Below are 16,777 nucleotides of genomic sequence, written 5' to 3' on the forward strand. Positions count from 1 at the left end.
CTTTATAATCATTGACCAAACAAATAAATAGATAAATCTTAAAATTAATCATAGGAGAAGGATTATATTTCTCACTATGGAGAAAAATGAAGTAGAGATCAGGTATTTTGTTTAGTGCATAGTTAATAAAAAGCAGAGATCAATTTCAAACTCAAGTCTTAACAATTCTGGATCCCATGGTTGTTAACAGGAAGGTATGCTGCCAAGTCTTGCAATATTGTTTTTCCTTTTCTAAAAAAACTACCGTAAATTAAAGGCTCCCACCAGCATTTAGCCTTCTATACCACCTTTACCACTGGTCACAAGTATCTTCAATGTTCTATACTACTCTGAAAGTGGCACATGACAACTAATCCAAGAACAATGCTCTAAATCATGTGACAAGGCAGTTACTTTCTCCATAGTATCTATAGTCTCAGCCCAGCCATCCTGTTGGGAGCAGCTGCCTATATGGATATTAAAGCCAAGACTATGTAGAGAACAGATTTGACTGTGTTCATGAAGCTGTCTTGCTCAACTGTCCTAATGAACAACAACTGTATTAACATTTGGATAATGGGTTTTTAAGATATAACAGGGCTGACCATTTGTGGTCTGGACGTTTATGCCTTCTCAATATATCCATAATAGGCCATTTAAAAATAGGATTCTTCTAATCTCAACATAACCATTAACAAACATTGCATTTTACATTGTAAAATTTAAGAAACTTTTTACAATAAATCTTATTTGAGAATCTGCAACTCACAACAGATCTCTAAAAAGATTTATATAGCTAAGCTGCATTTATATTGCCAGATGAAGAACAAATTTATTAATCATGCCATGTAGAATGTATGCCTTTAAATTGCTGCTGTATGTGAACTATTAGACAAAGCCAAAGTCCTAAGAAGAGTTTACTTTTTGAGCTAAAATTACAGAAAATTTATTTATTTGATTTAGTCAAGTAAATAATAAGTTAAATAGGAAAAAAAAAAGACACAACAGCCATTTGAATGGACAGGTTAACAGCGGAAACCTTCCAAATGTTATTCTAACATAGATGCAACTGTACTTTGCCAGTTTAAAATTAATGTTCATGTAATCATCATTTACTTCGATATTAAACATGGCAAGTTAAGTAGGCAAATAGTCAAACTTCAATTCATATTATCACTTAAGCTGATGGAGAATTCAAAGAAGAAAATGAGTAAACTATGTACAATTATCTCAACATAAAGTAAAAAATGACATCTAAGCATTGTTGACAGATTGTCTAAAGACCTATCTATACGATTCTATGCCACTCATTTCCAGATTACAAACATTAATTTTTAAAAAGTAAAATTATATATGCTGAAAAATAACTAACAGAATTATGTTTCATTTTATCTTTGCAAATTTAAGAAATAAGAAATGAATCAGTATGTTCTGGAGTTTTTCTCCTGTACAATCAAATGATTCAAAAATTGTTCTCCCAAAATGAAATTATGTTATGATCTATTGTAAAAGAGTAGATCATATGGGCTCAATTTATTTTATTTTTCAAGATTTTCTTTCTTATTACTACTGAACTTATGAGAAGTGATTATTATCATTCAATCATAACTATACATAACTTTTCCTTTCACAACTTTCTTATTTAAATGATAAATAAAATAATGTTCACAATATTTTATCAAAGTTTATTTTGCAAATTATATTCTGAATGTATAAATAGGTTCTGGCATCACTTCCAATGTGACAAGTGTTCCCACACCAACAGGTAATTCTTTGGGCACTAACTAGGTGTCTGGTAATTCAACTCAATTCTGACACTATGTACCTTGAGATGGCATCAGACTCCATAGGTTAAGGGTTCAGTCTCACAAAACAGCCCTTGCTCCCAGCCAACCCCCACTTCAGATGCCAGTTGTAAGCCAAGGTTGTTATCTGTGCCTGTGACTGATAGGCTACAGATTGCAGATTTACATTACCTCCTCCTTGGACTTCAAATGCCAGTCACAAGTTCAGGTTGTTACCTGTACTTCTTTCTGATTGGCTATAAATCAGAAGTTCCCACAACCCTCTTTTTCCCTGAGCTTGATTAATTTGCTAGAGTGGGTCACCAAATCCAGAAAAAACATTTCACCTACTAGATTACCAATTTACTATAAAAGGGTATAAACGTAACTCAGGAACAGCCAGCCAGAAGAGATGCTTAGGGCCAGGCATGGGGAAAGGGTGAGGAGCTTCAAAGCCCTCTCCAGACATAATACTATCCAAATACCTTCACATGCTCACCAACACAAAAGCTGCCTGACACTGTCCTTTTTGTGTTTTATACAAGGATAGACATGATTAATTAAATTATTGGTCATTGGCAATTGATTGAACCTCCAGGCTCTCTCCCTTTCCTGGTGGTCTGGGGTGGGAATCAAAGTTCCAACCCTCTAATCACATGCCTGGTTTTCCTAGCAACCAGCCCACATCTTTAGGTGGGGTCCAAAGGCCACTTCATTGACATAACAGAAGACACCTTGATCACTCACAACACTTGAGAAATTCCAAGGGTTTTAGGATCTCTGTGCTAGAAACCAGAGGCAGATAAACAGTATTACAGTGTATTATATTCTTCTCATTATTTTCATGAAATTTCCTACCATGTTTCAAATTTGGTACACTAATTTTAATAAAGTCCTAAGAAAATTTGATGTACTACACTAGCAAATATGGAGGAATAGAGGGTGATCATGAATAAAAGATTACTAAAAATTTTCCATATCACACAATTTTCTTTATAAGATCTAATTGTCACAATACTTTCTATCCCGTTTGTTGTCACTAAAACCATCAAATCTGTTCTACTACATTTACGAATATCCAGAATTAGCCTTATAGGTTTTGAAAGTTTATCATTGTCTTATTGGAGGTTTTTGGTATGATACTGGATATATTATAATTTTTTGAAATATACAGCATGCCTGGGTGGCTCAGTTGGTAGAATATCTGACTTTGGCTCAGGTCATGATCTCATGGTTTGTGAGTTTGAGCCCCACATTGGGCTCTGTGCTGACAGCTCAGAGCCTGGGGCCTGCCTCAGATTCTGTCTCCCTCTCTATCTCTCTGCCCCTCCCTTGCTCATGCTCTGTCTCTCTCTCAAAAATAAATAAAAACATTAAAAAAATAAATATAAAACACAACCAGATAAGTGCCAACTCACCCCCTCCCCCATAAATATGCAGCTCTGTGAATTATCACAAAGAAAATACTTGGATAACCAACACCCAGATCAAGAAATAAAATAGTACTGCCACCTAGGAAACTCTCACTTGCCCATTCTTTATCATAATCTCATTCTTTACAAAACATTAACACTAAAATAGAGTTTTCTGTTTTCCTGTGTTTATATAAATCAAATCATTCATTAATATTATCTTGCATTATTTAATTATACAATTATACTTATTTAAGTATATCCTTTAGGTCTAATTTCTCTGACTCACCATGATAATTGTAACCCATCCATTCATATTAGCTCATTTAGTACATAGTGTTCTTCATTATATCTTTGTCCTTGATGCTTTTAGTGCATATTGTGATGACTCTATTGTCATTACTTACATTAGATATTAATGTCTTCTTTTTCATTCCTGACCAGCCTCTTCAAATCTTTGTTGTGTTTCATTTATAGCAGTTATTTTAATCTCTTTTTATATTTTTTATATTTGTATAAATTACTTCAAATTTTCTTTTTTTCTTTTCTCCATTCGTTAATTTGATGTTTTTTTTCAATCTTATTGGAATGATACTTAGGTCAATGACTTTAGATTTTTCCCTTTTTAATATATGTAATTAAGACTCTTAACTTTCTTTCAATCATTGCCTTATCTGTATTCCAAAATTATAGTTACCTTATTTTGAAGTATAACATTTATAAAGTATTTAAATGTTGGTAACTTTAACATACAGACTGATGATTTTTTTCTATAATTTATACATCCATGTAAACAAAACTCAGATAAAAATATACAATGTTTTAGAAGCACCAAAAGTTGTTTTGTGTCACTTTCTAAGCAATAGAACCCTATTATAATTATAGTTATAATCAATAATCTGATTTCTCTCTTTAATCTTAGATTTTCTTGTGCTGAAACTTTAAATGAATGGAATGCCCTCTTTTGGCTTTATTGCAAAATAATAGCTATAATATGTACCCATTTTGTTGTGTGTATTAGCGTTTGTTTTGTTAGTTTGGAATATTCCATTACATGAACATACCATAAGTCACTAAGTCAATAGTCAATTTTTCTAGTGACAGACATTCTGTTATTATGAGTAAAGTGATGAATGCTCCCATGTGTACATTTTTGGTGCATATAGGCATTTATTTCTCTTGTTACTTGTTACGTACGAGTAGACTTTTCTTTGTCATAGTTTGAGTATATGTTTACATTTAATGGATATCACCGAACAGTTTTCCACAGCTGTTGTACCAATTTACATTCCAATCTATGATAATGATTGTTGTAAGTTACCAAATTTTTAATTTTAGCCATTCTGATGACTACATAATTCATTGCCTTGTGATTTTAATTTGTATTTTCCTGGTAAAAAATGATGTTGAGCATCTTCTCATATGCTGATTGGCTATATGGATATTCTTCTTTGTGAAATGTAAGTTCAAGCCTTTACCATAATATTTAAATTAAATTGTTTGTCTCTCACTTATAGATATGTAGGAATTCTTTAAAATATCTGGATATGATTCAATCTTTGATATATGTTGTATGAAAATCTTCCTTCCATATATTTTTTTCTTTTTCATTCATTCAGTTGTCTCTACTGAAGTAAAGATATTTTTAATATTAATTAAGTGTAATTTATGAGTTTTTTCCTTGAATGGTTAGTGTTTTTTGTGTCTTTGACAAAAATTATTTCCCCAATGTCATGAATTTTAAAAATTTTTTTCTATAAAGCTTTATGTCTTTTATTACACATATATTTTAGGGTTCATAACAAATTAATTTTTATACTAATGTGAGGTGAAGGTGAATATTTATTTATTTTCTCCATAGACTAACTTAATACAATTATTAAGCAAACAATTCTTTCCTCTCTTTTTTAAATTTTTAAATTTTTAAATTTTTCATTCTTTCCCTTCTGAAATCTATTTCTGCACTCTATATTCTATTAAACTTTTCTATATGTTTATTCTTGCACTAATATGCTGTTGTGATTTTTGTAACTTTGTAGTTGTATAGTAGTCCAACTTTGTTGTGATTCAAGATTGTCTAGGGTACCTGAGGTTTTTGTGTTTTCATTTTATTTTTAAAACAGACATCACTTTTTGCAAAAAGATCTCAAATATTTAATGAGATTGCATTGAATTTATATAGCAATTTGGGAAGCTGACATCTTTAACATACTGAGTTATCCAAGTTACTAAACAAAGCGTAGCTTTCCATATATTATGTCTTCTTTAAATTATCCTATCAATGTTTTGTTATTTTCAGTTAGAGACATTGTGCATACTTGATTATTTTTATGCCTAGGGGTTTTATGGTTGAGTTTTGTTTGTTTGTTTGTTTGTTTGTTTGTTTTTGATACTATGGTATTTAACTTATTTATTTATTTTTATTAGTTTAGATATTTGGAATAGTTAGGCATATGTTAATCAAATGATAAACCTTTCATTTATGCATACTTTTGTACCCTCAGCTAAATCTTTTCCCTGCCAGATAATGGATTATATTTTAGATAAAATAGATTTTGATATTTATTTAAAGGAAATTTTAAATCATTATATACGATATAAATTTTCTATTAGGGCTATAAAATCTGGTGGATATTGTGGCCATGTATCAAACAAAGCTAATAGCCTTTAACCACCCTAAATCTTGAACTTCCAGATCTATATAATACTGCTCAGAATATATTTAGAATTTCCCATGAATATATCCCAACAAAAATATTTTTTTAAAAACTTAAGAGGAATGTGCCTGGGTGGCTTAGTTGGTTAAGCATCTGATTCTTGATTTTGGCTCAGATCATGACCTCAGGGTTTCCTGGGATTGAGCCCTGTGTCTCTCTGCACTGACAGCATGGATCTTGCTTGAAAGTCTGTCTCCCTCTCTCACTGCCCTTCCCTAACTGGTGTGCTCTCTTTGTCTCTCTCTCAAAATAAAATAATAAATAACTTTAAAAAACTAAGGATATGAAATTTTATAAAATTCCTGTAAGATTTTTAAGTTTCTAATGTTCCTTCCTTCCTTTCTTCCTTCCTTCTTCTCTCTTTCTCTCTCTCTCTTTCCTTCTTTCAAAATGTATTTATGTATTTATTTAGACAAGAGATTCAAGACTGCCAGTTACAAGAAGCACTTACTTAGGACACTATAATAAAACATACCTTCATATCAAATGCATGAAAATATGGAGCAATTTTTGTTTAATTATAAGCCAGTTTCCTTTTTTTAAACCTAATATCAGGTAGATTGTCATTATTATATATTTTTATATTTGCTAGGTTATTTAGGCATAAACTAAAATCTTAGGTGGGAGCCACTCTATGCAACAGTGGACATTTTAGTAGTTGTAACATTCTCCCCCGATAAGCTGTTAAGTCTTCAAAGGCAAAGTAAGTAGCTTCCCTCTTAGACAGAGCTATTATTTGGTGATGCTATAGTCAGGATCAAAATAAATCTGTCAAGACTGAAGAAATTATATTTGCCACAGCCCAAATTGAGGGCCTTATTTGAAATAAGTTGTAAAATAGGTAGTGGGAGGGGTTTGATTTCCCCATCAATAAGGTGATACACTTTAAATCACATTTCATTCTTAGACAAAAGTCAGAATGCCGTTCTAAGAAACACTAAAACCTTTTCTGTTATTTTGATGGAGAGCCCTCTACAGCGTATAAATCAGATATAAACTCAGTGTGCTAAGGCAAGCCATATACCCTTTTCATGTATCCAATGTGCTGTACAAGGAGAACAAAATGCTATCAATCTTCAAAATCTACAGTACAGTAAGGTAAATTGTTAGTGCCTCATTCCCTTGCTTGGATTTTTCATCTCAGATGCCAGGGCAGTAAAGTCTATAAAGAAAGCCTTATTCAGAGTCTCTTGTTCCTACTTTTTGTCAGTTCTTTATAACTTTTACTCAAAACTCACTACCATTTGCCTTGCTGCCTCCATAGCTATATCCATTATCTCAGCTTCCCAACTACTAGACGAGCGACCCAAAGTCCGTGCCTAACACACAGAAAAGTTCTCAGTCAAATATCTAAGATAAGACAGTAAATACATAACTAGCGTGACCTAGATTACAGTTTACTAGACACAATTCTGGTTTACAACTGTGGTTCCAGTGTCCCATCTCTTGGCCTCACAACCTTTCAGTCTGAAAAGTGCTGTTGTTTGGCTGCAGGATTATATTGTCTCCCCTGCCATAATCTGAAATCTCTACTCTTACCTAGGGAGTAAGACCTATGGTCTATGACAATTTGAGTGTAATATAAAATTTATTAGTTAGTTTATTAAGTTATGATATGGGCAACCATTTCTATAAAAATACGAATAATGAATTTCAGCTGAATCTCTTGTATTTTCAACAATTTCTATTTCTGTTGGAAGGAAAATGAGACGGGAAGAAAGTTTTTCCTTGCATTATACTGTATACGCTTAACTATTGGTAGAAGAGCCCCATAAATTTCAGAGATATATATTCTTGTCAAGTTTTTAGCTATTTAGATTTTTACATTAGCAAACATGTCAAAAAGAGATTAAAATCATGAAAAATTTTCGGTAACAAGTAAACTTGAAATTCAGTTTTGAAATATTGATATTGAAAACTGCAAAGAAAGGTCTTTATTTTCTTAATAAAGATTTTTATTTCATATTAAAAAGTTGGTTATTATTTTTGTATTTTATATGTGTATAATTCACATGACTAATTATATAGTACAGTGCCAAATAAATATTAAACTATAGCCAGATCTCTTTATGAAAAATATTTTTTTAACAATCCACAAAATTAAGCACTCTAATTTCAAAATTCATAAAGTCATTTAATAAAATGGGTTATTGTGAACTTTAGAAAAGCTATGATTATACAAGATCAAAACATTTAAAAATGAAAAACTGATCCAACAACATTCAATGATAATGAGTTTAATGTGTCATTTATGCATTTAAAAAATATTTTAAATTTAAATTAGTCTTTTGGTGAATAACATATTTTATTTTCCATTACAAAGTTTTTTTTTTTATTATTTATATCTTTTGTCCAAATCTGAGAAACCAGGGAGGCCTGAACACATGAAAAGAAGGGACTGTTCTCTATGTGACTATAAGAGACTTGATAGACTTGCCAAGCAGGGAGACAAACTTGACCAAATCTTGCCCTTAATTTAAATCATACCGATGGGAATTGCTTGTACCTTAGGTCTAAATTAAATACTATGTATATTAATGCTTCCTCTTCATTATAGCTGTTTCAAACTTTAATCCTTGAAAAGACAAGAGAGTATTTTTCACATGCTTCATACACACACTAAGCTACAGTAATCAAAGCTGTTCTGATGAAAGAATCAGGGTCATAAAAAATGTTACTCTCTGAATATATAAGATATCCCAATTCCCAAAACGTGTTTTTCCAGATTAAAAAAAAATTGTTCTGCTAATTTTTCTATTTGTATCTGTAAATACAGATCATCTGTGTGTGTGCGTGTGTGTATATATGTTCAGCTTTTACTTATTACATATGGTATTACTTTTCATGAGTCCTTTTGAACTCATTTCTGAGTTGTACATCCATTCTGAATGTGTATGCATTCCCTCCTTCCTGCTGCATTTCGTCTTATATTTTTGACTGTGACAAACTTAGCTTTTTGTGGTGCCTAAAAAAAGGCATTTTTCAACATTCTTGTCCTCTTCCTGATCTTCTCCCAGCATATTTTTCTCTTACTTGTTATTTGAAGTTTTTGATGTAGGGTAGTAGAAAAGGAATTCTCTGCTTTTTTTGAGTAAAGCATAGTCTTAAAGACATTTCTGCTCATTCTCTCAAGATAGGATTTTAAAAAGACCAATGACAAAATTTCGTTGGGATGTACAAGATATAAGCTAACAAACAAAAAGAGACAAACACACAAAAAAGACTCTTGAGGAGCCTGGTGGCTCAGTCAGTTAAGCATCCAACTTTGGCTCAGGTCATGATCTCATGGTTAGTGAGTTTGAGTCCCATGTTGGGCTCTGTGCTGACAGCTCAGAGCCTGGAGCCTACTTCTCATTCTGTGTCTCCCTCTCTCTCTGCCTCTTCCCCACTCACACTTTGTCTCTCTCTCTGTCTCTCTCTCAGAAATAAATAAAACATAAAAAATAAAAAAAAAAACTCTTAAATATAGAGAACAAATTGGTGGATGCCAGAGGGAAAATGGGTGGGGAATGGGTGAAAATGTGAAGGACATTGAGAGCATACTTGTCCTGATGAGCACTGAGTAATGTATACAATTGTTGAATCACTGTATTGTACACCTGAAACTAATGTAACACTGTGTGTTAGTTATATATGAATAAAAAATAAAAATAATTTATTAAAAATATTTAGAAAGATCTATAAGTGACATACTTTCCGTGAAAAACAATAATAAAAGGCAAACATCTCTACTGTAATGTTTTTTTTTTATTATATTCTAGTAGAAAGAGAGAAAACAACTGTCTAAATATAGACTGTGATCTCAGATGTTGATAAGTACTATGAAGAAATATAAAGCAGAGTAAGAAGACAGAGCGTGCTGAGTAAGAAGGGAATCTATTTTAGCTCAGGGATGATACTGGGATGCTCTGAGGAGTTGGCATTTGAAGACATAGATGAAATGATAGAATAGACCAGAGGATCTGTCGAATGTTCCATGTCAGAGGATCCAAATGCCCTAAGCGGAGAAGTGAATGTAGCCTAAGACAAGCAAGAATTTTTGGACAGTAAAATATTTTTAAAAATAAAACATTAACTCACTTAATATTTATAACCCTGAAAAGTCAAACTATTGCTATTCCCAAGTGAGGAAACAGGAAAATTTTAACTTGCTCATATCTTATAAATGTATGAACTTGGATTAAAATCCCGGCACTCTGATTCCATCATCTTTGATATTATCCCATACAACTGTGGACTGCTTAAATCCTATACATCATTTTCCTTTCCCACTCATTAACTGCTTTTGTCAGACTTTGGTATTCTTAGAGCCTCCAGTACTAAGCTCATTACTTTCATATACTTGAATATAGTGCATACTCATTATATTCTGTTCAATATCTTCATACTCTACCAGACACAGATATAGAAGTCCCTTTGGGCCTCTTTCATTAAACTAACTTGTTTTTATCAACCAAAACTGATTATCTCTGACCAACTAAAACATATTTTTATCACTTTGTGCCTTTTATTATGAACTTTTATTTATTTGATTACTTTTCTTGCTTCTACTTATTTTAATAGTTTGTCAGATATGTGTCAGTAATCTTGTTTTGACCAAGAAGAAAAATATTGGAGTGGGAAAATTTAAAAGTTAAATACATATTTGACTTTCAATTCTTCAGCATTCTAGGAAAAAAGGAAACATTAACATTTATGTAGTTTATTATGCCTCAGGTTTTTTAAAAAATTAAAAGGTAAGTATATTTGAATGGTATACTGCATACAAAGTGTATGTTCCATGGGCAGTAATGGGGAGTGGTAGACAGAGGGAAGCAATTCTGGAATGCTCTGGGGTCATGAATGTTGATAAGATGTCATAAAGTAGCCTTTGAAGGATCATAAATGAAAAATGAAACTTTTCAATTTGGTTCAGGCTGAACATCTTTCCTGAGTGAAACTTGGCTTAAAAGGAAAGCGGTTTGTTCGGTTTAGAAAAATCACTACAGCATGTTTTTGCCATGCTTCATGCTAGTGATAATAAGTCTCTGACAAGCGGTGGCCAAAGGGATACAGAAGAGATGTTTTTTGAAATCTCAGGAGCTGCTACAAACTATAGGTTCTAGTTGGATTTTAATCTAGTTTGTGAAGAAAAGTAAGAAGCAAAAGGTGTTGCTGTTTCCATCTCAACTAACAGGAAAGTGAAATAAATTAGCTTTCTCAACCTGACTAATTTTCCAAACTTTCACACACTTAGTTTTAATGTGGAGGTTTGGTTCCCTGACACTATTCACTCCTGCTAACTACCAGCTATTAATAGCACTTGTGTCCATCATATAAGTGATGTGAAAAATTGATTTGACAATCTAGTGAACCTATTTATATGTTTTCCAATTCCTGAGAGCATCCTGGTATCATTCTACGTCTAAAATAGAACCCCTTCTCACTTAGCACTCTGTCTTCTTATTCTGTGTTATATTTCTTCATAGAACTTAAATACATACATACATACATGCATATGTACATAGGTATATCTACAGATATATGCATATAGATATAAATACTATATGGGTATACATATGATACACACATTTATACCTATATATTTGTAGATAGGTAGATAGATAGATAGAACTAGAGGATGTTTACAGAGTAGTAGTACAAAAACAAAACACAATTATATTTTAAAAAATGAATTTTTTGTTATATTTTGTCTACCACAATGCAATCAATAGTATATCAGTTATCTGTTGTTATGTAACACACTGATGAGAAACTTGGTGTTTTATTTCATTTTTGTTTTATTTTGTTTTTTTTGTTAGGTTTATTTATTTATTTTGAGAGAGAGAGAGCACAGGTGGGGGTGGGGACAGAGGGAGAGGGAGAGGGAGAGAGAGAGAGAATCCCAAGGAGGCTCTGCAATGTCAGTGCAGAGCCTGATGAGGGCTCGAACTCACAAACCAAGAGATCATGATCTGAGCAGAAGTCAAGAGTCAGACGTTTAACTGACTGAGCCACCCAGGCATCCCCAAAACTTGGTCTTTTAAAACAATAAACAGTGATTTAGCTCATGAATCATTGACTCGCTGTGGGCTTGACAGATCTAGGATGGCCTTGGTTGTGTAACCTGCTGCAGTCAGCTGGGGTGTTAGCTGGAAAGACTGATGGGATTTGGCTTTGCCGAGTTCACTTGGACTCTTCCATGTACCTTGGGTCTTGGCTGAGATGAATCAGCTGACTGACTCTGTTCTAAGTCTTATTCATGCAGAAGCTACAGAAGTCCAAGCAAGCTACTGGGGACATGCAAGGCTTCTCCAGTCTGAAGTTAGGGAGTAAGATATAACCTCACTGTGTCTCTCTCTTAGCTAAAACAAGTCACTGTACCAGCTCAAATTCAAAGAGTAAGGAAAGATCCTCCACCTCTAAAAGAAACATCTGCAACATTACTCTGCAAAGAAAATGGACCTAAGGAAGCACAAATAATTGTGCTTTCCCAATCTCTCATAAAAAGCCTTACATATTTGTAAAGAAAGTATTAACAACCTTCTCAGCAACTTGCTGCTCCTAGGTTTTCCTTAAAGAATCAAGGGATTTTTGTCTGTATCATCATAACATTAAAAATAATTTATTAATGAAGTTTCCAGTTGCTTGCATATAATTTTATTCTTCTCCTGCTATCTCTGTGACATACTGAACAACTTGTACCCTTGGGCTTTGTCTCCTCTGGATGTTACTAACCTGCAAAAAAGTGTGTTCATTACTACCTTAATGCAGCAGTTAATTGAATTTCAGTACTAGTCAACTTCAGCCAAGGTCATCTTAAGTCGGCTTCTACTTTGACAGGAATCTATTAGCACCAGGACACACGAAGCAGTTAATAGCTATATTTTAAGTTTGGTTATTTTCATTTTTTCTCTCCTTACATCTTAATAAATGGAAACACATATCAAACCTTACAGTTATGAATTAGAATGTCTTTCCTGGTAAATGACTTATTGATGCTGAAGTGATTAACCTTTCATTAAAACTTGATATAAAATTCTTCCCTCCATATATCTATGTTTATTACTCAAGCCCCAAAGGAAAATACATCAAACATAGGACAGCTTGGTTTTTTAAAACACTTTTGCAACTCAGAGACTCATAAAATCTGGGATTTTCTAATGTCTCCTCCACCACATCTACTTTATAATAAAAGAAAATAAGTTCCATAAATGAACACACACTTTCCTCAAATGTATCCTGCTTTGTACCTTTGGGACTGATGTATAAAATTAACTAAGGTAATGCTCTATAATCCCCATGTAACATATAAATAAAGAAGTGTAAGTACTTTGGCAGAATGTTTTCTGCTATGAATCAATGTAGTGCCTGACTTTGTATATCCCTTTACAACAACCTGTGACATAGTTGAAACATACTGCATGATGGCCCAAGGGTTTTTAAGAACCGAACATAAATGCAGCGTTACAATTTCTGTAACTAAGAGAAGTTATGTGTCTCCATCCAGAGGAGCCTTTCAAACCCTCTGTCCTTTTTATTCCTTCAGATCCACAGGGGTTGTGGTTCTATGATCACAACACAGCACTCAGCTCATACAGAGCCATCACCTTTTACCCTGTCTTCTGTTTTGACTCTGCTTCTGTTTGATAACACTCACCTTTCCAGCCTCTAAAGGCCACCAAACTCCCCAGCCAATACTTCACTGGGCCAAAGATGTTGAGAACTTCCTGTGGAGCCCTCTATGGCTGGTACCAGGACAGTGCTAGGGATGATCTGACAATGTCCACTAAAGGGCCGTTAGGTTAACAACCAGGCTGCTGTGAATTTGCTTCACTTTTATGGAGAGAAACCCTTCCCCTCCCTGTATTATAATCTGTTACATCAGTAAAAATAAAGCTGTTATATTAGACAGACTTTAAAGAACATTCATGTGAACTTAGCTCTTTTATAAAACAATCAAAAACATAAAGAAAGAAAGAAATCCCAACTCTGGTTATCTCTGCCTTTCCTGCTTCCCCTCTAGCCCCCAAATTCTTTATACAAATTGTGGGATCTGATAACAACCTGAGTTTGGAATACTATGCTGTACTTAGAATCTCATGACTAGTAAGCACTGCTAAATGAAGAAATTTCTAGGTGCACGTTTTTCTTTCCTGGGTGATTTCCTGGACTTTGCCAGTTATAAAACCTAGATGACTCAAGAAAGTCCAAATGAGCTTTGGGAACACATTCATCTTTTACTTAAGTTTCTTTTTTTTTAATTTTTTTTAACGTTTATTTATTTTTGAGACAGAGAGAGACAGAGCATGAACGGGGGAGGGTCAGAGAGAGGGAGACACAGAATCTGAAACAGGCTCCAGGCTCTGAGCTGTCAGCACAGAGCCCGACGCGGGGCTTGAACTCACGGACGGCGAAATCATGACCTGAGCCGAAGTCGGCCACTTAACTGACTGAGTCACCCAGGCGCCCCTTAAGTTTCTTGATAATGAAAATTAAACTTTATAGCAACTAGGGGGACAGCATTCCACTAGTATAATATTTGCAGTTTTATTGAGATGTAATTGACATAAAACATTGTTCAAGTTGAAAATGTAAAATCAAATATGTGACGCTGGCTTAGTGACCAAACAAGGAGAGGTGAGGAAAACCAAGTTCTCATGTTCCTCGTTATACTGCAGCAGAACGTTTGGTAAGTTGTCATTGTGGTAACTTGACAGAACATCTGTGTAACTACAAGGCCTCTGGCTTTCTGGAAGCAGTTGGAATGATCCAGAGTATTAGTAAGTATTAATTATTCCTAGCTGCTTTTAACAAAATATTATTGTTATTGGTTTTTAAAGTTTATGTATTTACCTGATGGAGAGGGAGTGCGTGCAAGCAGGGGAGGGGCAGACAGAGAGGAGAGAGACAGAATCCCAAGCAGACTCCCTACTGCCAGCAAGGAGCCCAATGCCGGGGTCAAACTCAAGAACCGTGAGATCACGGCCTGAGCCAAAGTTGGTTGGTTAACCGACTGAGCTACCCAGTGGCCCCTTAATAAAGTATTATAAGAAAAAAATTTATCTCAACCAAAATTTGGATTATGTGCTGGGAATGAATGACACAAAGATTAGAGACTGAAGAACAAGATACTTGTTCCCACAGCATCAAATATTAAATCACGGACCCAGAACAGGTTAACAAAAACAAACAACAAAATTGGCAAAAGGGATAATTGAAACCACACTGTAGTTTCTGGTGCACAGCAGTGATAATATCAGCTCACAGTATTGGAAAGCCTTTTTGACCAGGCAGGGGAACAAGTCCTCGGTGTATCTGTTTCCTATTTCTGCTGTAATAATTTTCCAAACATTTGGTGGCTTAACAAAATAAAGCTTATTCTTTTGCAGTTCTGGAATAATATATCAAAGATTAATAATAATATTGGGAACCATATATAACACTGTTCCTTGTGCCATTCTCAAAGGCCTCGTATCACAAGCTCTCATTTACAATCAGTCCCAATCCTGCAACAGATTGTATTAAATAAAGGTATCACCTTCTAATGCAAGATAGTTTTATTGTAACTATTAATAAAATGATGGAAAAATGTAGATTGAAGGCACTTAATAAGAAAGGCTTAGGAATTCTATCCAAAAAGGAGCATGGTGAATGTTTACTAGTACATGCTATTAGAAGTCTACTATTTTTTTAAGAGAATTTCATGGTTAATGACCACAAGCTTGGTTTGAATAAAAAGATTCGGGCCTTCACATATGCATCATAACACCAGACTATGAAGACCTCAACCTAAAGGAGAGTTCTCTGACACCTACTATAGCCAAAGAAAAACATGTCAAGGAAAACCTCTAAGAAGTCATGGATAACAGTGGATAAAGGCTTTCTTCCCAGAGAACAAGCACAGGGACTTACTAAGTTTGTGGGAGGGGATAGGTAGAAAATGGCAAAGATGTTCCCCTCCTAAAAATTCCTGAATCTGTGAGTTAGTTAATTACTAGTTACTAATGGTAAAAGGGACTTACAGATAGATCTTGAGAAGAGGGTGCTCATCCTAGATTATTTGGGCAGGGTCAATGTCTTTATGAGAGAAAGGGAGAAGGATCAGACTCAGTTGGAGGGTGTGTGATGATGGGAGCAGAAAGAAAAGGGCTATGTGGTGCTGTTCAGAAGCCAAGAGTCTAGAAATCTCTAGAAGCCGGAAAATTCAAGGGAATAATTCTCCCCTAAAGCTTCCAGAAGGAACCAGTCCTGCTGACACCTCGATTTTAGCCCAAAGTCACTTCAATATCCCAAACTGTGAGATAATGAATTCGTATTGTTTTAGGACAACTAAGTGCGTGGAAATTTGTCACAGCAGCAATAAGAACCTGATACACTATGGAATTCACTCCACTTGATGGGTCAGAGGAGGCTTTCAAATCTTGCCCAGGATTTAATCACTGCTGTGGACTAGAAACTTCTGTGTGATTTCAGTTCTTTCCAAATTTTTATTGGTTTGTTTCTGTTATTCTGTTCTGACTCCATGATTTTATATTTGATGGGGTAGGAGCAAATACCTCATCTTTCAGTCTGTAGTCTCAAGATGATAAGCAGTCAAATACGGACCTGTTGCAAAGAATAATGCATCACACAGGAATCCCAGACTTTTGCTGAATAAAGTAATTTAATGGATCCTGTGAAAGGAGAAAGTTATGTTTGAGGAATAAAAAGATGATTCCATGAATTTCTGCGTATCCAGCAGATTGCATATAGATGTTTCCCCAAATCTATGATTTCCTTTTCTAAGGCACGTAAATTCCCACCTAGGGATTTTTTATTTTTATTTTTATTTTATTTTTTATTTTATTTTATTTTTATTCCCCCTGACCACCTTTCAGGAGGCTTGGGCATCTAAGTTTTTCCC

General features: G+C 34.2%; 1 long non-coding RNA gene across 1 annotated transcript; it reads left to right on the forward strand.

Annotated features, from left to right (window-relative positions):
* The first annotated feature begins 10,791 nt into the window (after window positions 1-10,791).
* On the forward strand, window positions 10,792-12,507 carry LOC123582872. The gene is made up of 2 exons (XR_006704630.1): window positions 10,792-10,851; window positions 12,237-12,507. It is a non-coding gene; the product is annotated as an uncharacterized LOC123582872 (long non-coding RNA).
* The last annotated feature ends 4,270 nt before the right edge of the window (window positions 12,508-16,777 follow it).

The sequence above is a fragment of the Leopardus geoffroyi genome, chromosome B1, assembly GCF_018350155.1.
Source record: "Leopardus geoffroyi isolate Oge1 chromosome B1, O.geoffroyi_Oge1_pat1.0, whole genome shotgun sequence".
NCBI classification, from domain to species: Eukaryota; Metazoa; Chordata; class Mammalia; order Carnivora; family Felidae; genus Leopardus; species Leopardus geoffroyi.